The following is a 12,788-nucleotide window of genomic DNA, read 5'->3' as shown; positions in this document are numbered from 1 at the left end:
TCCTTTATTGCCCAGTGAGGTAGCCATGTATGGAGGTGCTGTAGAGTGAAAATCAAGTTTCAAATGGGCAGTGATCCCTGTGCCTGGATAGCTCAGTCGGTAGAGCATCAGACTTTTCATCTGAGGGTCCAGGGTTCAAGTCCCTGTTCAGGCGTACCTTTGCTTCTTTTACAAAAAATTAAGCAGGAAATATGAATTGCTCATTCTAATATGTGCTATTTCTGATGGCATCGCAACCTTGGGCAATATGACTCTAAGGTAGTGGAGTCCAGAGTTCTTGGATGCTTTGCCAACATTTCAAGCCTGACTGTGCTTCTAAATAGCATGAAATAGCAATCTTTGTACAAAGTTTTAATATTGGGGAGACAGATTGGTCGAAAAAAAAGCAGACAGGCGCTGCTGACATTCAAACTCAGGATCTCCTGTTTACTAGACAGGCGCTTTAACCAACTAAGCCACAGCACCTTTTTTGCATCTGGTCTCCTTTCCTTCCTCATGTAATCATTTAGAAGTGAAATCCACTTTTTTTAAGGCTAGGCTTCTGTAGCAATATAACTTTTCAAAATGTTTTCCAATTGACTGAAACTCCATTGCACAAAACGAGCATGTCATTAATCGTCGATTTAGAGTGGACTGCATTGCCCAGTGTGTGCATTGAGGAGCACATGTTCGTCTTTACTGGGGAGCAAGTTTGCACTCATGAATGTGGCAAAACATTCAAATCCGTAAGTGGGTGAACATTAAAGTCCTAGATGCTGCAAATCTCTATATCTGGATACGGAATGACTGAAAAAAGTTATGTCTCCAGTGTCAAAATGTGTGTAATGCACTAGTAATTCATTTCCTTTATTGCCCAGTGAGGTAGCCATGTATGGAGGTGCTGTAGAGTGAAAATCAAGTTTCAAATGGGCAGTGATCCCTGTGCCTGGATAGCTCAGTCGGTAGAGCATCAGACTTTTCATCTGAGGGTCCAGGGTTCAAGTCCCTGTTCAGGCGTACCTTTGCTTCTTTTACAAAAAATTAAGCAGGAAATATGAATTGCTCATTCTAATATGTGCTATTTCTGATGGCATCGCAACCTTGGGCAATATGACTCTAAGGTAGTGGAGTCCAGAGTTCTTGGATGCTTTGCCAACATTTCAAGCCTGACTGTGCTTCTAAATAGCATGAAATAGCAATCTTTGTACAAAGTTTTAATATTGGGGAGACAGATTGGTCGAAAAAAAAGCAGACAGGCGCTGCTGAGATTCGAACTCAGGATCTCCTGTTTACTAGACAGGCGCTTTAACCAACTAAGCCACAGCACCTTTTTTGCATCTGGTCTCCTTTCCTTCCTCATGTAATCATTTAGAAGTGAAATCCACTTTTTTTAAGGCTAGGCTTCTGTAGCAATATAACTTTTCAAAATGTTTTCCAATTGACTGAAACTCCATTGCACAAAACGAGCATGTCATTAATCGTCGATTTAGAGTGGACTGCATTGCCCAGTGTGTGCATTGAGGAGCACATGTTCGTCTTTACTGGGGAGCAAGTTTGCACTCATGAATGTGGCAAAACATTCAAATCCGTAAGTGGGTGAACATTAAAGTCCTAGATGCTGCAAATCTCTATATCTGGATACGGAATGACTGAAAAAAGTTATGTCTCCAGTGTCAAAATGTGTGTAATGCACTAGTAATTCATTTCCTTTATTGACCAGTGAGGTAGCCATGTATGGAGGTGCTGTAGAGTGAAAATCAAGTTTCAAATGGGCAGTGATCCCTGTGCCTGGATAGCTCAGTCGGTAGAGCATCAGACTTTTAATCTGAGGGTCCAGGGTTCAAGTCACGGTTCAGGCGTACCTTTGCTTCTTTTACAAAAAATTAAGCAGGAAATATGAATTGCTCATTCTAATATGTGCTATTTCTGATGGCATCGCAACCTTGGGCAATATGACTCTAAGGTAGTGGAGTCCAGAGTTCTTGGAGGCTTTGCCAACATTTCAAGCCTGACTGTGCTTCTAAATAGCATGAAATAGCAATCTTTGTACAAAGTTTTAACATTGGGGAGACATATTGGTCGAAAAAAAAGCAGACAGGCGCTGCTGACATTCAAACTCAGGATCTCCTGTTTACTAGACAGGCGCTTTAACCAACTAAGCCACAGCACCTTTTTTGCATCTGGTCTCCTTTCCTTCCTCATGTAATCATTTAGAAGTGAAATCCACTTTTTTTAAGGCTAGGCTTCTGTAGCAATATAACTTTTCAAAATGTTTTCCAATTGACTGAAACTCCATTGCACAAAACGAGCATGTCATTAATCGTCGATTTAGAGTGGACTGCATTGCCCAGTGTGTGCATTGAGGAGCACATGTTCGTCTTTACTGGGGAGCAAGTTTGCACTCATGAATGTGGCAAAACATTCAAATCCGTAAGTGGGTGAACATTAAAGTCCTAGATGCTGCAAATCTCTATATCTGGATACGGAATGACTGAAAAAAGTTATGTCTCCAGTGTCAAAATGTGTGTAATGCACTAGTAATTCATTTCCTTTATTGCCCAGTGAGGTAGCCATGTATGGAGGTGCTGTAGAGTGAAAATCAAGTTTCAAATGGGCAGTAATCCCTGTGCCTGGATAGCTCAGTCGGTAGAGCATCAGACTTTTAATCTGAGGGTCCAGGGTTCAAGTCCCTGTTCAGGCGTACCTTTGCTTCTTTTACAAAAAATTAAGCAGGAAATATGAATTGCTCATTCTAATATGTGCTATTTCTGATGGCATCGCAACCTTGGGCAATATGACTCTAAGGTAGTGGAGTCCAGAGTTCTTGGATGCTTTGCCAACATTTCAAGCCTGACTGTGCTTCTAAATAGCATGAAATAGCAATCTTTGTACAAAGTTTTAATATTGGGGAGACAGATTGGTCGAAAAAAAAGCAGACAGGCGCTGCTGAGATTCGAACTCAGGATCTCCTGTTTACTAGACAGGCGCTTTAACCAACTAAGCCGCAGCACCTTTTTTGCATCTGGTCTCCTTTCCTTCCTCATGTAATCATTTAGAAGTGAAATCCACTTTTTTAAGGCTGGGCTTCTGTTGCAATATAACTTTTCAAAATGTTTTCCAATTGACTGAAACTCCATTGCACAAAACGAGCATGTCATTAATCGTCGATTTAGAGTGGACTGCATTGCCCAGTGTGTGCATTGAGGAGCACATGTTCGTCTTTACTGGGGAGCAAGTTTGCACTCATGAATGTGGCAAAACATTCAAATCCGTAAGTGGGTGACCATTAAAGTCCTACATGCTGCAAATCTCTATATCTGGATACGGAATGACTGAAAAAAGTTATGTCTCCAGTGTCAAAATGTGTGTAATGCACTAGTAATTCATTTCCTTTATTGACCAGTGAGGTAGCCATGTATGGAGGTGCTGTAGAGTGAAAATCAAGTTTCAAATGGGCAGTGATCCCTGTGCCTGGATAGCTCAGTCGGTAGAGCATCAGACTTTTAATCTGAGGGTCCAGGGTTCAAGTCCCTGTTCAGGCGTACCTTTGCTTCTTTTACAAAAAATTAAGCAGGAAATATGAATTGCTCATTCTAATATGTGCTATTTCTGATGGCATCGCAACCTTGGGCAATATGACTCTAAGGTAGTGGAGTCCAGAGTTCTTGGAGGCTTTGCCAACATTTCAAGCCTGACTGTGCTTCTAAATAGCATGAAATAGCAATCTTTGTACAAAGTTTTAACATTGGGGAGACAGATTGGTCGAAAAAAAAGCAGACAGGCGCTGCTGAGATTCAAACTCAGGATCTCCTGTTTACTAGACAGGCGCTTTAACCAACTAAGCCACAGCACCTTTTTTGCATCTGGTCTCCTTTCCTACCTCATGTAATCATTTAGAAGTGAAATCCACTTTTTTTAAGGCTAGGCTTCTGTAGCAATATAACTTTTCAAAATGTTTTCCAATTGACTGAAACTCCATTGCACAAAACGAGCATGTCATTAATCGTCGATTTAGAGTGGACTGCATTGCCCAGTGTGTGCATTGAGGAGCACATGTTCGTCTTTACTGGGGAGCAAGTTTGCACTCATGAATGTGGCAAAACATTCAAATCCGTAAGTGGGTGAACATTAAAGTCCTAGATGCTGCAAATCTCTATATCTGGATACGGAATGACTGAAAAAAGTTATGTCTCCAGTGTCAAAATGTGTGTAATGCACTAGTAATTCATTTCCTTTATTGCCCAGTGAGGTAGCCATGTATGGAGGTGCTGTAGAGTGAAAATCAAGTTTCAAATGGGCAGTGATCCCTGTGCCTGGATAGCTCAGTCGGTAGAGCATCAGACTTTTCATCTGAGGGTCCAGGGTTCAAGTCCCTGTTCAGGCGTACCTTTGCTTCTTTTACAAAAAATTAAGCAGGAAATATGAATTGCTCATTCTAATATGTGCTATTTCTGATGGCATCGCAACCTTGGGCAATATGACTCTAAGGTAGTGGAGTCCAGAGTTCTTGGATGCTTTGCCAACATTTCAAGCCTGACTGTGCTTCTAAATAGCATGAAATAGCAATCTTTGTACAAAGTTTTAATATTGGGGAGACAGATTGGTCGAAAAAAAAGCAGACAGGCGCTGGTGAGATTCGAACTCAGGATCTCCTGTTTACTAGACAGGCGCTTTAACCAACTAAGCCACAGCACCTTTTTTGCATCTGGTCTCCTTTCCTTCCTCATGTAATCATTTAGAAGTGAAATCCACTTTTTTAACGCTGGGCTTCTGTTGCAATATAACTTTTCAAAATGTTTTCCAATTGACTGAAACTCCATTGCACAAAACGAGCATGTCATTAATCGTCGATTTAGAGTGGACTGCATTGCCCAGTGTGTGCATTGAGGAGCACATGTTCGTCTTTACTGGGGAGCAAGTTTGCACTCATGAATGTGGCAAAACATTCAAATCCGTAAGTGGGTGAACATTAAAGTCCTAGATGCTGCAAATCTCTATATCTGGATACGGAATGACTGAAAAAAGTTATGTCTCCAGTGTCAAAATGTGTGTAATGCACTAGTAATTAATTTCCTTTATTGACCAGTGAGGTAGCCATGTATGGAGGTGCTGTAGAGTGAAAATCAAGTTTCAAATGGGCAGTGATCCCTGTGCCTGGATAGCTCAGTCGGTAGAGCATCAGACTTTTAATCTGAGGGTCCAGGGTTCAAGTCACGGTTCAGGCGTACCTTTGCTTCTTTTACAAAAAATTAAGCAGGAAATATGAATTGCTCATTCTAATATGTGCTATTTCTGATGGCATCGCAACCTTGGGCAATATGACTCTAAGGTAGTGGAGTCCAGAGTTCTTGGAGGCTTTGCCAACATTTCAAGCCTGACTGTGCTTCTAAATAGCATGAAATAGCAATCTTTGTACAAAGTTTTAACATTGGGGAGACAGATTGGTCGAAAAAAAAGCAGACAGGCGCTGCTGACATTCAAACTCAGGATCTCCTGTTTACTAGACAGGCGCTTTAACCAACTAAGCCACAGCACCTTTTTTGCATCTGGTCTCCTTTCCTTCCTCATGTAATCATTTAGAAGTGAAATCCACTTTTTTTAAGGCTAGGCTTCTGTAGCAATATAACTTTTCAAAATGTTTTCCAATTGACTGAAACTCCATTGCACAAAACGAGCATGTCATTAATCGTCGATTTAGAGTGGACTGCATTGCCCAGTGTGTGCATTGAGGAGCACATGTTCGTCTTTACTGGGGAGCAAGTTTGCACTCATGAATGTGGCAAAACATTCAAATCCGTAAGTGGGTGACCATTAAAGTCCTACATGCTGCAAATCTCTATATCTGGATACGGAATGACTGAAAAAAGTTATGTCTCCAGTGTCAAAATGTGTGTAATGCACTAGTAATTCATTTCCTTTATTGACCAGTGAGGTAGCCATGTATGGAGGTGCTGTAGAGTGAAAATCAAGTTTCAAATGGGCAGTGATCCCTGTGCCTGGATAGCTCAGTCGGTAGAGCATCAGACTTTTAATCTGAGGGTCCAGGGTTCAAGTCCCTGTTCAGGCGTACCTTTGCTTCTTTTACAAAAAATTAAGCAGGAAATATGAATTGCTCATTCTAATATGTGCTATTTCTGATGGCATCGCAACCTTGGGCAATATGACTCTAAGGTAGTGGAGTCCAGAGTTCTTGGATGCTTTGCCAACATTTCAAGCCTGACTGTGCTTCTAAATAGCATGAAATAGCAATCTTTGTACAAAGTTTTAATATTGGGGAGACAGATTGGTCGAAAAAAAAGCAGACAGGCGCTGGTGAGATTCGAACTCAGGATCTCCTGTTTACTAGACAGGCGCTTTAACCAACTAAGCCACAGCATCTTTTTTGCATCTGGTCTCCTTTCCTTCCTCATGTAATCATTTAGAAGTGAAATCCACTTTTTTAACGCTGGGCTTCTGTTGCAATATAACTTTTCAAAATGTTTTCCAATTGACTGAAACTCCATTGCACAAAACGAGCATGTCATTAATCGTCGATTTAGAGTGGACTGCATTGCCCAGTGTGTGCATTGAGGAGCACATGTTCGTCTTTACTGGGGAGCAAGTTTGCACTCATGAATGTGGCAAAACATTCAAATCCGTAAGTGGGTGAACATTAAAGTCCTAGATGCTGCAAATCTCTATATCTGGATACGGAATGACTGAAAAAAGTTATGTCTCCAGTGTCAAAATGTGTGTAATGCACTAGTAATTAATTTCCTTTATTGACCAGTGAGGTAGCCATGTATGGAGGTGCTGTAGAGTGAAAATCAAGTTTCAAATGGGCAGTGATCCCTGTGCCTGGATAGCTCAGTCGGTAGAGCATCAGACTTTTAATCTGAGGGTCCAGGGTTCAAGTCACGGTTCAGGCGTACCTTTGCTTCTTTTACAAAAAATTAAGCAGGAAATATGAATTGCTCATTCTAATATGTGCTATTTCTGATGGCATCGCAACCTTGGGCAATATGACTCTAAGGTAGTGGAGTCCAGAGTTCTTGGAGGCTTTGCCAACATTTCAAGCCTGACTGTGCTTCTAAATAGCATGAAATAGCAATCTTTGTACAAAGTTTTAACATTGGGGAGACATATTGGTCGAAAAAAAAGCAGACAGGCGCTGCTGACATTCAAACTCAGGATCTCCTGTTTACTAGACAGGCGCTTTAACCAACTAAGCCACAGCACCTTTTTTGCATCTGGTCTCCTTTCCTTCCTCATGTAATCATTTAGAAGTGAAATCCACTTTTTTTAAGGCTAGGCTTCTGTAGCAATATAACTTTTCAAAATGTTTTCCAATTGACTGAAACTCCATTGCACAAAACGAGCATGTCATTAATCGTCGATTTAGAGTGGACTGCATTGCCCAGTGTGTGCATTGAGGAGCACATGTTCGTCTTTACTGGGGAGCAAGTTTGCACTCATGAATGTGGCAAAACATTCAAATCCGTAAGTGGGTGAACATTAAAGTCCTAGATGCTGCAAATCTCTATATCTGGATACGGAATGACTGAAAAAAGTTATGTCTCCAGTGTCAAAATGTGTGTAATGCACTAGTAATTCATTTCCTTTATTGCCCAGTGAGGTAGCCATGTATGGAGGTGCTGTAGAGTGAAAATTAAGTTTCAAATGGGCAGTAATCCCTGTGCCTGGATAGCTCAGTCGGTAGAGCATCAGACTTTTAATCTGAGGGTCCAGGGTTCAAGTCCCTGTTCAGGCGTACCTTTGCTTCTTTTACAAAAAATTAAGCAGGAAATATGAATTGCTCATTCTAATATGTGCTATTTCTGATGGCATCGCAACCTTGGGCAATATGACTCTAAGGTAGTGGAGTCCAGAGTTCTTGGATGCTTTGCCAACATTTCAAGCCTGACTGTGCTTCTAAATAGCATGAAATAGCAATCTTTGTACAAAGTTTTAATATTGGGGAGACAGATTGGTCGAAAAAAAAGCAGACAGGCGCTGCTGAGATTCGAACTCAGGATCTCCTGTTTACTAGACAGGCGCTTTAACCAACTAAGCCGCAGCACCTTTTTTGCATCTGGTCTCCTTTCCTTCCTCATGTAATCATTTAGAAGTGAAATCCACTTTTTTAAGGCTGGGCTTCTGTTGCAATATAACTTTTCAAAATGTTTTCCAATTGACTGAAACTCCATTGCACAAAACGAGCATGTCATTAATCGTCGATTTAGAGTGGACTGCATTGCCCAGTGTGTGCATTGAGGAGCACATGTTCGTCTTTACTGGGGAGCAAGTTTGCACTCATGAATGTGGCAAAACATTCAAATCCGTAAGTGGGTGACCATTAAAGTCCTACATGCTGCAAATCTCTATATCTGGATACGGAATGACTGAAAAAAGTTATGTCTCCAGTGTCAAAATGTGTGTAATGCACTAGTAATTCATTTCCTTTATTGCCCAGTGAGGTAGCCATGTATGGAGGTGCTGTAGAGTGAAAATCAAGTTTCAAATGGGCAGTGATCCCTGTGCCTGGATAGCTCAGTCGGTAGAGCATCAGACTTTTAATCTGAGGGTCCAGGGTTCAAGTCCCTGTTCAGGCGTACCTTTGCTTCTTTTACAAAAAATTAAGCAGGAAATATGAATTGCTCATTCTAATATGTGCTATTTCTGATGGCATCGCAACCTTGGGCAATATGACTCTAAGGTAGTGGAGTCCAGAGTTCTTGGAGGCTTTGCCAACATTTCAAGCCTGACTGTGCTTCTAAATAGCATGAAATAGCAATCTTTGTACAAAGTTTTAACATTGGGGAGACATATTGGTCGAAATAAAAGCAGACAGGCGCTGCTGACATTCAAACTCAGGATCTCCTGTTTACTAGACAGGCGCTTTAACCAACTAAGCCACAGCACCTTTTTTGCATCTGGTCTCCTTTCCTTCCTCATGTAATCATTTAGAAGTGAAATCCACTTTTTTAACGCTGGGCTTCTGTTGCAATATAACTTTTCAAAATGTTTTCCAATTGACTGAAACTCCATTGCACAAAACGAGCATGTCATTAATCGTCGATTTAGAGTGGACTGCATTGCCCAGTGTGTGCATTGAGGAGCACATGTTCGTCTTTACTGGGGAGCAAGTTTGCACTCATGAATGTGGCAAAACATTCAAATCCGTAAGTGGGTGAACATTAAAGTCCTAGATGCTGCAAATCTCTATATCTGGATACGGAATGACTGAAAAAAGTTATGTCTCCAGTGTCAAAATGTGTGTAATGCACTAGTAATTAATTTCCTTTATTGACCAGTGAGGTAGCCATGTATGGAGGTGCTGTAGAGTGAAAATCAAGTTTCAAATGGGCAGTGATCCCTGTGCCTGGATGGCTCAGTCGGTAGAGCATCAGACTTTTAATCTGAGGGTCCAGGGTTCAAGTCACGGTTCAGGCGTACCTTTGCTTCTTTTACAAAAAATTAAGCAGGAAATATGAATTGCTCATTCTAATATGTGCTATTTCTGATGGCATCGCAACCTTGGGCAATATGACTCTAAGGTAGTGGAGTCCAGAGTTCTTGGAGGCTTTGCCAACATTTCAAGCCTGACTGTGCTTCTAAATAGCATGAAATAGCAATCTTTGTACAAAGTTTTAACATTGGGGAGACAGATTGGTCGAAAAAAAAGCAGACAGGCGCTGCTGACATTCAAACTCAGGATCTCCTGTTTACTAGACAGGCGCTTTAACCAACTAAGCCACAGCACCTTTTTTGCATCTGGTCTCCTTTCCTTCCTCATGTAATCATTTAGAAGTGAAATCCACTTTTTTTAAGGCTAGGCTTCTGTAGCAATATAACTTTTCAAAATGTTTTCCAATTGACTGAAACTCCATTGCACAAAACGAGCATGTCATTAATCGTCGATTTAGAGTGGACTGCATTGCCCAGTGTGTGCATTGAGGAGCACATGTTCGTCTTTACTGGGGAGCAAGTTTGCACTCATGAATGTGGCAAAACATTCAAATCCGTAAGTGGGTGACCATTAAAGTCCTACATGCTGCAAATCTCTATATCTGGATACGGAATGACTGAAAAAAGTTATGTCTCCAGTGTCAAAATGTGTGTAATGCACTAGTAATTCATTTCCTTTATTGACCAGTGAGGTAGCCATGTATGGAGGTGCTGTAGAGTGAAAATCAAGTTTCAAATGGGCAGTGATCCCTGTGCCTGGATAGCTCAGTCGGTAGAGCATCAGACTTTTAATCTGAGGGTCCAGGGTTCAAGTCCCTGTTCAGGCGTACCTTTGCTTCTTTTACAAAAAATTAAGCAGGAAATATGAATTGCTCATTCTAATATGTGCTATTTCTGATGGCATCGCAACCTTGGGCAATATGACTCTAAGGTAGTGGAGTCCAGAGTTCTTGGATGCTTTGCCAACATTTCAAGCCTGACTGTGCTTCTAAATAGCATGAAATAGCAATCTTTGTACAAAGTGTTAATATTGGGGAGACAGATTGGTCGAAAAAAAAGCAGACAGGCGCTGGTGAGATTCGAACTCAGGATCTCCTGTTTACTAGACAGGCGCTTTAACCAACTAAGCCACAGCACCTTTTTTGCATCTGGTCTCCTTTCCTTCCTCATGTAATCATTTAGAAGTGAAATCCACTTTTTTAACGCTGGGCTTCTGTTGCAATATAACTTTTCAAAATGTTTTCCAATTGACTGAAACTCCATTGCACAAAACGAGCATGTCATTAATCGTCGATTTAGAGTGGACTGCATTGCCCAGTGTGTGCATTGAGGAGCACATGTTCGTCTTTACTGGGGAGCAAGTTTGCACTCATGAATGTGGCAAAACATTCAAATCCGTAAGTGGGTGAACATTAAAGTCCTAGATGCTGCAAATCTCTATATCTGGATACGGAATGACTGAAAAAAGTTATGTCTCCAGTGTCAAAATGTGTGTAATGCACTAGTAATTAATTTCCTTTATTGACCAGTGAGGTAGCCATGTATGGAGGTGCTGTAGAGTGAAAATCAAGTTTCAAATGGGCAGTGATCCCTGTGCCTGGATAGCTCAGTCGGTAGAGCATCAGACTTTTAATCTGAGGGTCCAGGGTTCAAGTCACGGTTCAGGCGTACCTTTGCTTCTTTTACAAAAAATTAAGCAGGAAATATGAATTGCTCATTCTAATATGTGCTATTTCTGATGGCATCGCAACCTTGGGCAATATGACTCTAAGGTAGTGGAGTCCAGAGTTCTTGGAGGCTTTGCCAACATTTCAAGCCTGACTGTGCTTCTAAATAGCATGAAATAGCAATCTTTGTACAAAGTTTTAACATTGGGGAGACAGATTGGTCGAAAAAAAAGCAGACAGGCGCTGCTGACATTCAAACTCAGGATCTCCTGTTTACTAGACAGGCGCTTTAACCAACTAAGCCACAGCACCTTTTTTGCATCTGGTCTCCTTTCCTTCCTCATGTAATCATTTAGAAGTGAAATCCACTTTTTTTAAGGCTAGGCTTCTGTAGCAATATAACTTTTCAAAATGTTTTCCAATTGACTGAAACTCCATTGCACAAAACGAGCATGTCATTAATCGTCGATTTAGAGTGGACTGCATTGCCCAGTGTGTGCATTGAGGAGCACATGTTCGTCTTTACTGGGGAGCAAGTTTGCACTCATGAATGTGGCAAAACATTCAAATCCGTAAGTGGGTGAACATTAAAGTCCTAGATGCTGCAAATCTCTATATCTGGATACGGAATGACTGAAAAAAGTTATGTCTCCAGTGTCAAAATGTGTGTAATGCACTAGTAATTCATTTCCTTTATTGACCAGTGAGGTAGCCATGTATGGAGGTGCTGTAGAGTGAAAATCAAGTTTCAAATGGGCAGTGATCCCTGTGCCTGGATAGCTCAGTCGGTAGAGCATCAGACTTTTAATCTGAGGGTCCAGGGTTCAAGTCACGGTTCAGGCGTACCTTTGCTTCTTTTACAAAAAATTAAGCAGGAAATATGAATTGCTCATTCTAATATGTGCTATTTCTGATGGCATCGCAACCTTGGGCAATATGACTCTAAGGTAGTGGAGTCCAGAGTTCTTGGAGGCTTTGCCAACATTTCAAGCCTGACTGTGCTTCTAAATAGCATGAAATAGCAATCTTTGTACAAAGTTTTAACATTGGGGAGACATATTGGTCGAAAAAAAAGCAGACAGGCGCTGCTGACATTCAAACTCAGGATCTCCTGTTTACTAGACAGGCGCTTTAACCAACTAAGCCACAGCACCTTTTTTGCATCTGGTCTCCTTTCCTTCCTCATGTAATCATTTAGAAGTGAAATCCACTTTTTTTAAGGCTAGGCTTCTGTAGCAATATAACTTTTCAAAATGTTTTCCAATTGACTGAAACTCCATTGCACAAAACGAGCATGTCATTAATCGTCGATTTAGAGTGGACTGCATTGCCCAGTGTGTGCATTGAGGAGCACATGTTCGTCTTTACTGGGGAGCAAGTTTGCACTCATGAATGTGGCAAAACATTCAAATCCGTAAGTGGGTGAACATTAAAGTCCTAGATGCTGCAAATCTCTATATCTGGATACGGAATGACTGAAAAAAGTTATGTCTCCAGTGTCAAAATGTGTGTAATGCACTAGTAATTCATTTCCTTTATTGCCCAGTGAGGTAGCCATGTATGGAGGTGCTGTAGAGTGAAAATCAAGTTTCAAATGGGCAGTAATCCCTGTGCCTGGATAGCTCAGTCGGTAGAGCATCAGACTTTTAATCTGAGGGTCCAGGGTTCAAGTCCCTGTTCAGGCGTACCTTTGCT

The 12,788-nt window shown here is 41.2% G+C and overlaps 7 non-coding genes across 7 annotated transcripts; all 7 read left to right on the top strand.

Annotated features, from left to right (window-relative positions):
- The first annotated feature begins 2,607 nt into the window (after positions 1-2,607).
- On the top strand, positions 2,608-2,680 carry TRNAK-UUU (transfer RNA lysine (anticodon UUU)). The gene has a single exon. It is a non-coding gene; the product is annotated as a tRNA-Lys (tRNA).
- Positions 2,681-3,448: 768 nt separating this feature from the next.
- On the top strand, positions 3,449-3,521 carry TRNAK-UUU (transfer RNA lysine (anticodon UUU)). The gene has a single exon. It is a non-coding gene; the product is annotated as a tRNA-Lys (tRNA).
- A 2,452-nt stretch (positions 3,522-5,973) lies between these two features.
- TRNAK-UUU (transfer RNA lysine (anticodon UUU)) lies at positions 5,974-6,046 on the top strand. Its single transcript has one exon. It is a non-coding gene; the product is annotated as a tRNA-Lys (tRNA).
- Positions 6,047-7,656: 1,610 nt separating this feature from the next.
- Positions 7,657-7,729, top strand: TRNAK-UUU (transfer RNA lysine (anticodon UUU)). Its single transcript has one exon. It is a non-coding gene; the product is annotated as a tRNA-Lys (tRNA).
- Positions 7,730-8,497: 768 nt separating this feature from the next.
- TRNAK-UUU (transfer RNA lysine (anticodon UUU)) lies at positions 8,498-8,570 on the top strand. Its single transcript has one exon. It is a non-coding gene; the product is annotated as a tRNA-Lys (tRNA).
- Positions 8,571-10,180: 1,610 nt separating this feature from the next.
- TRNAK-UUU (transfer RNA lysine (anticodon UUU)) lies at positions 10,181-10,253 on the top strand. The gene has a single exon. It is a non-coding gene; the product is annotated as a tRNA-Lys (tRNA).
- Positions 10,254-12,705: 2,452 nt separating this feature from the next.
- TRNAK-UUU (transfer RNA lysine (anticodon UUU)) lies at positions 12,706-12,778 on the top strand. The gene has a single exon. It is a non-coding gene; the product is annotated as a tRNA-Lys (tRNA).
- The last annotated feature ends 10 nt before the right edge of the window (positions 12,779-12,788 follow it).

Source organism: Ambystoma mexicanum, unplaced genomic scaffold (genome assembly GCF_040938575.1).
Source record: "Ambystoma mexicanum isolate Mex_15411 unplaced genomic scaffold, UKY_AmexF1_1 Mex_scaf1, whole genome shotgun sequence".
Lineage (NCBI taxonomy): Eukaryota > Metazoa > Chordata > Amphibia > Caudata > Ambystomatidae > Ambystoma > Ambystoma mexicanum.
Note: the sequence above shows the minus strand (reverse complement) of the source record. Positions and strands in the feature narration are given on the sequence as shown.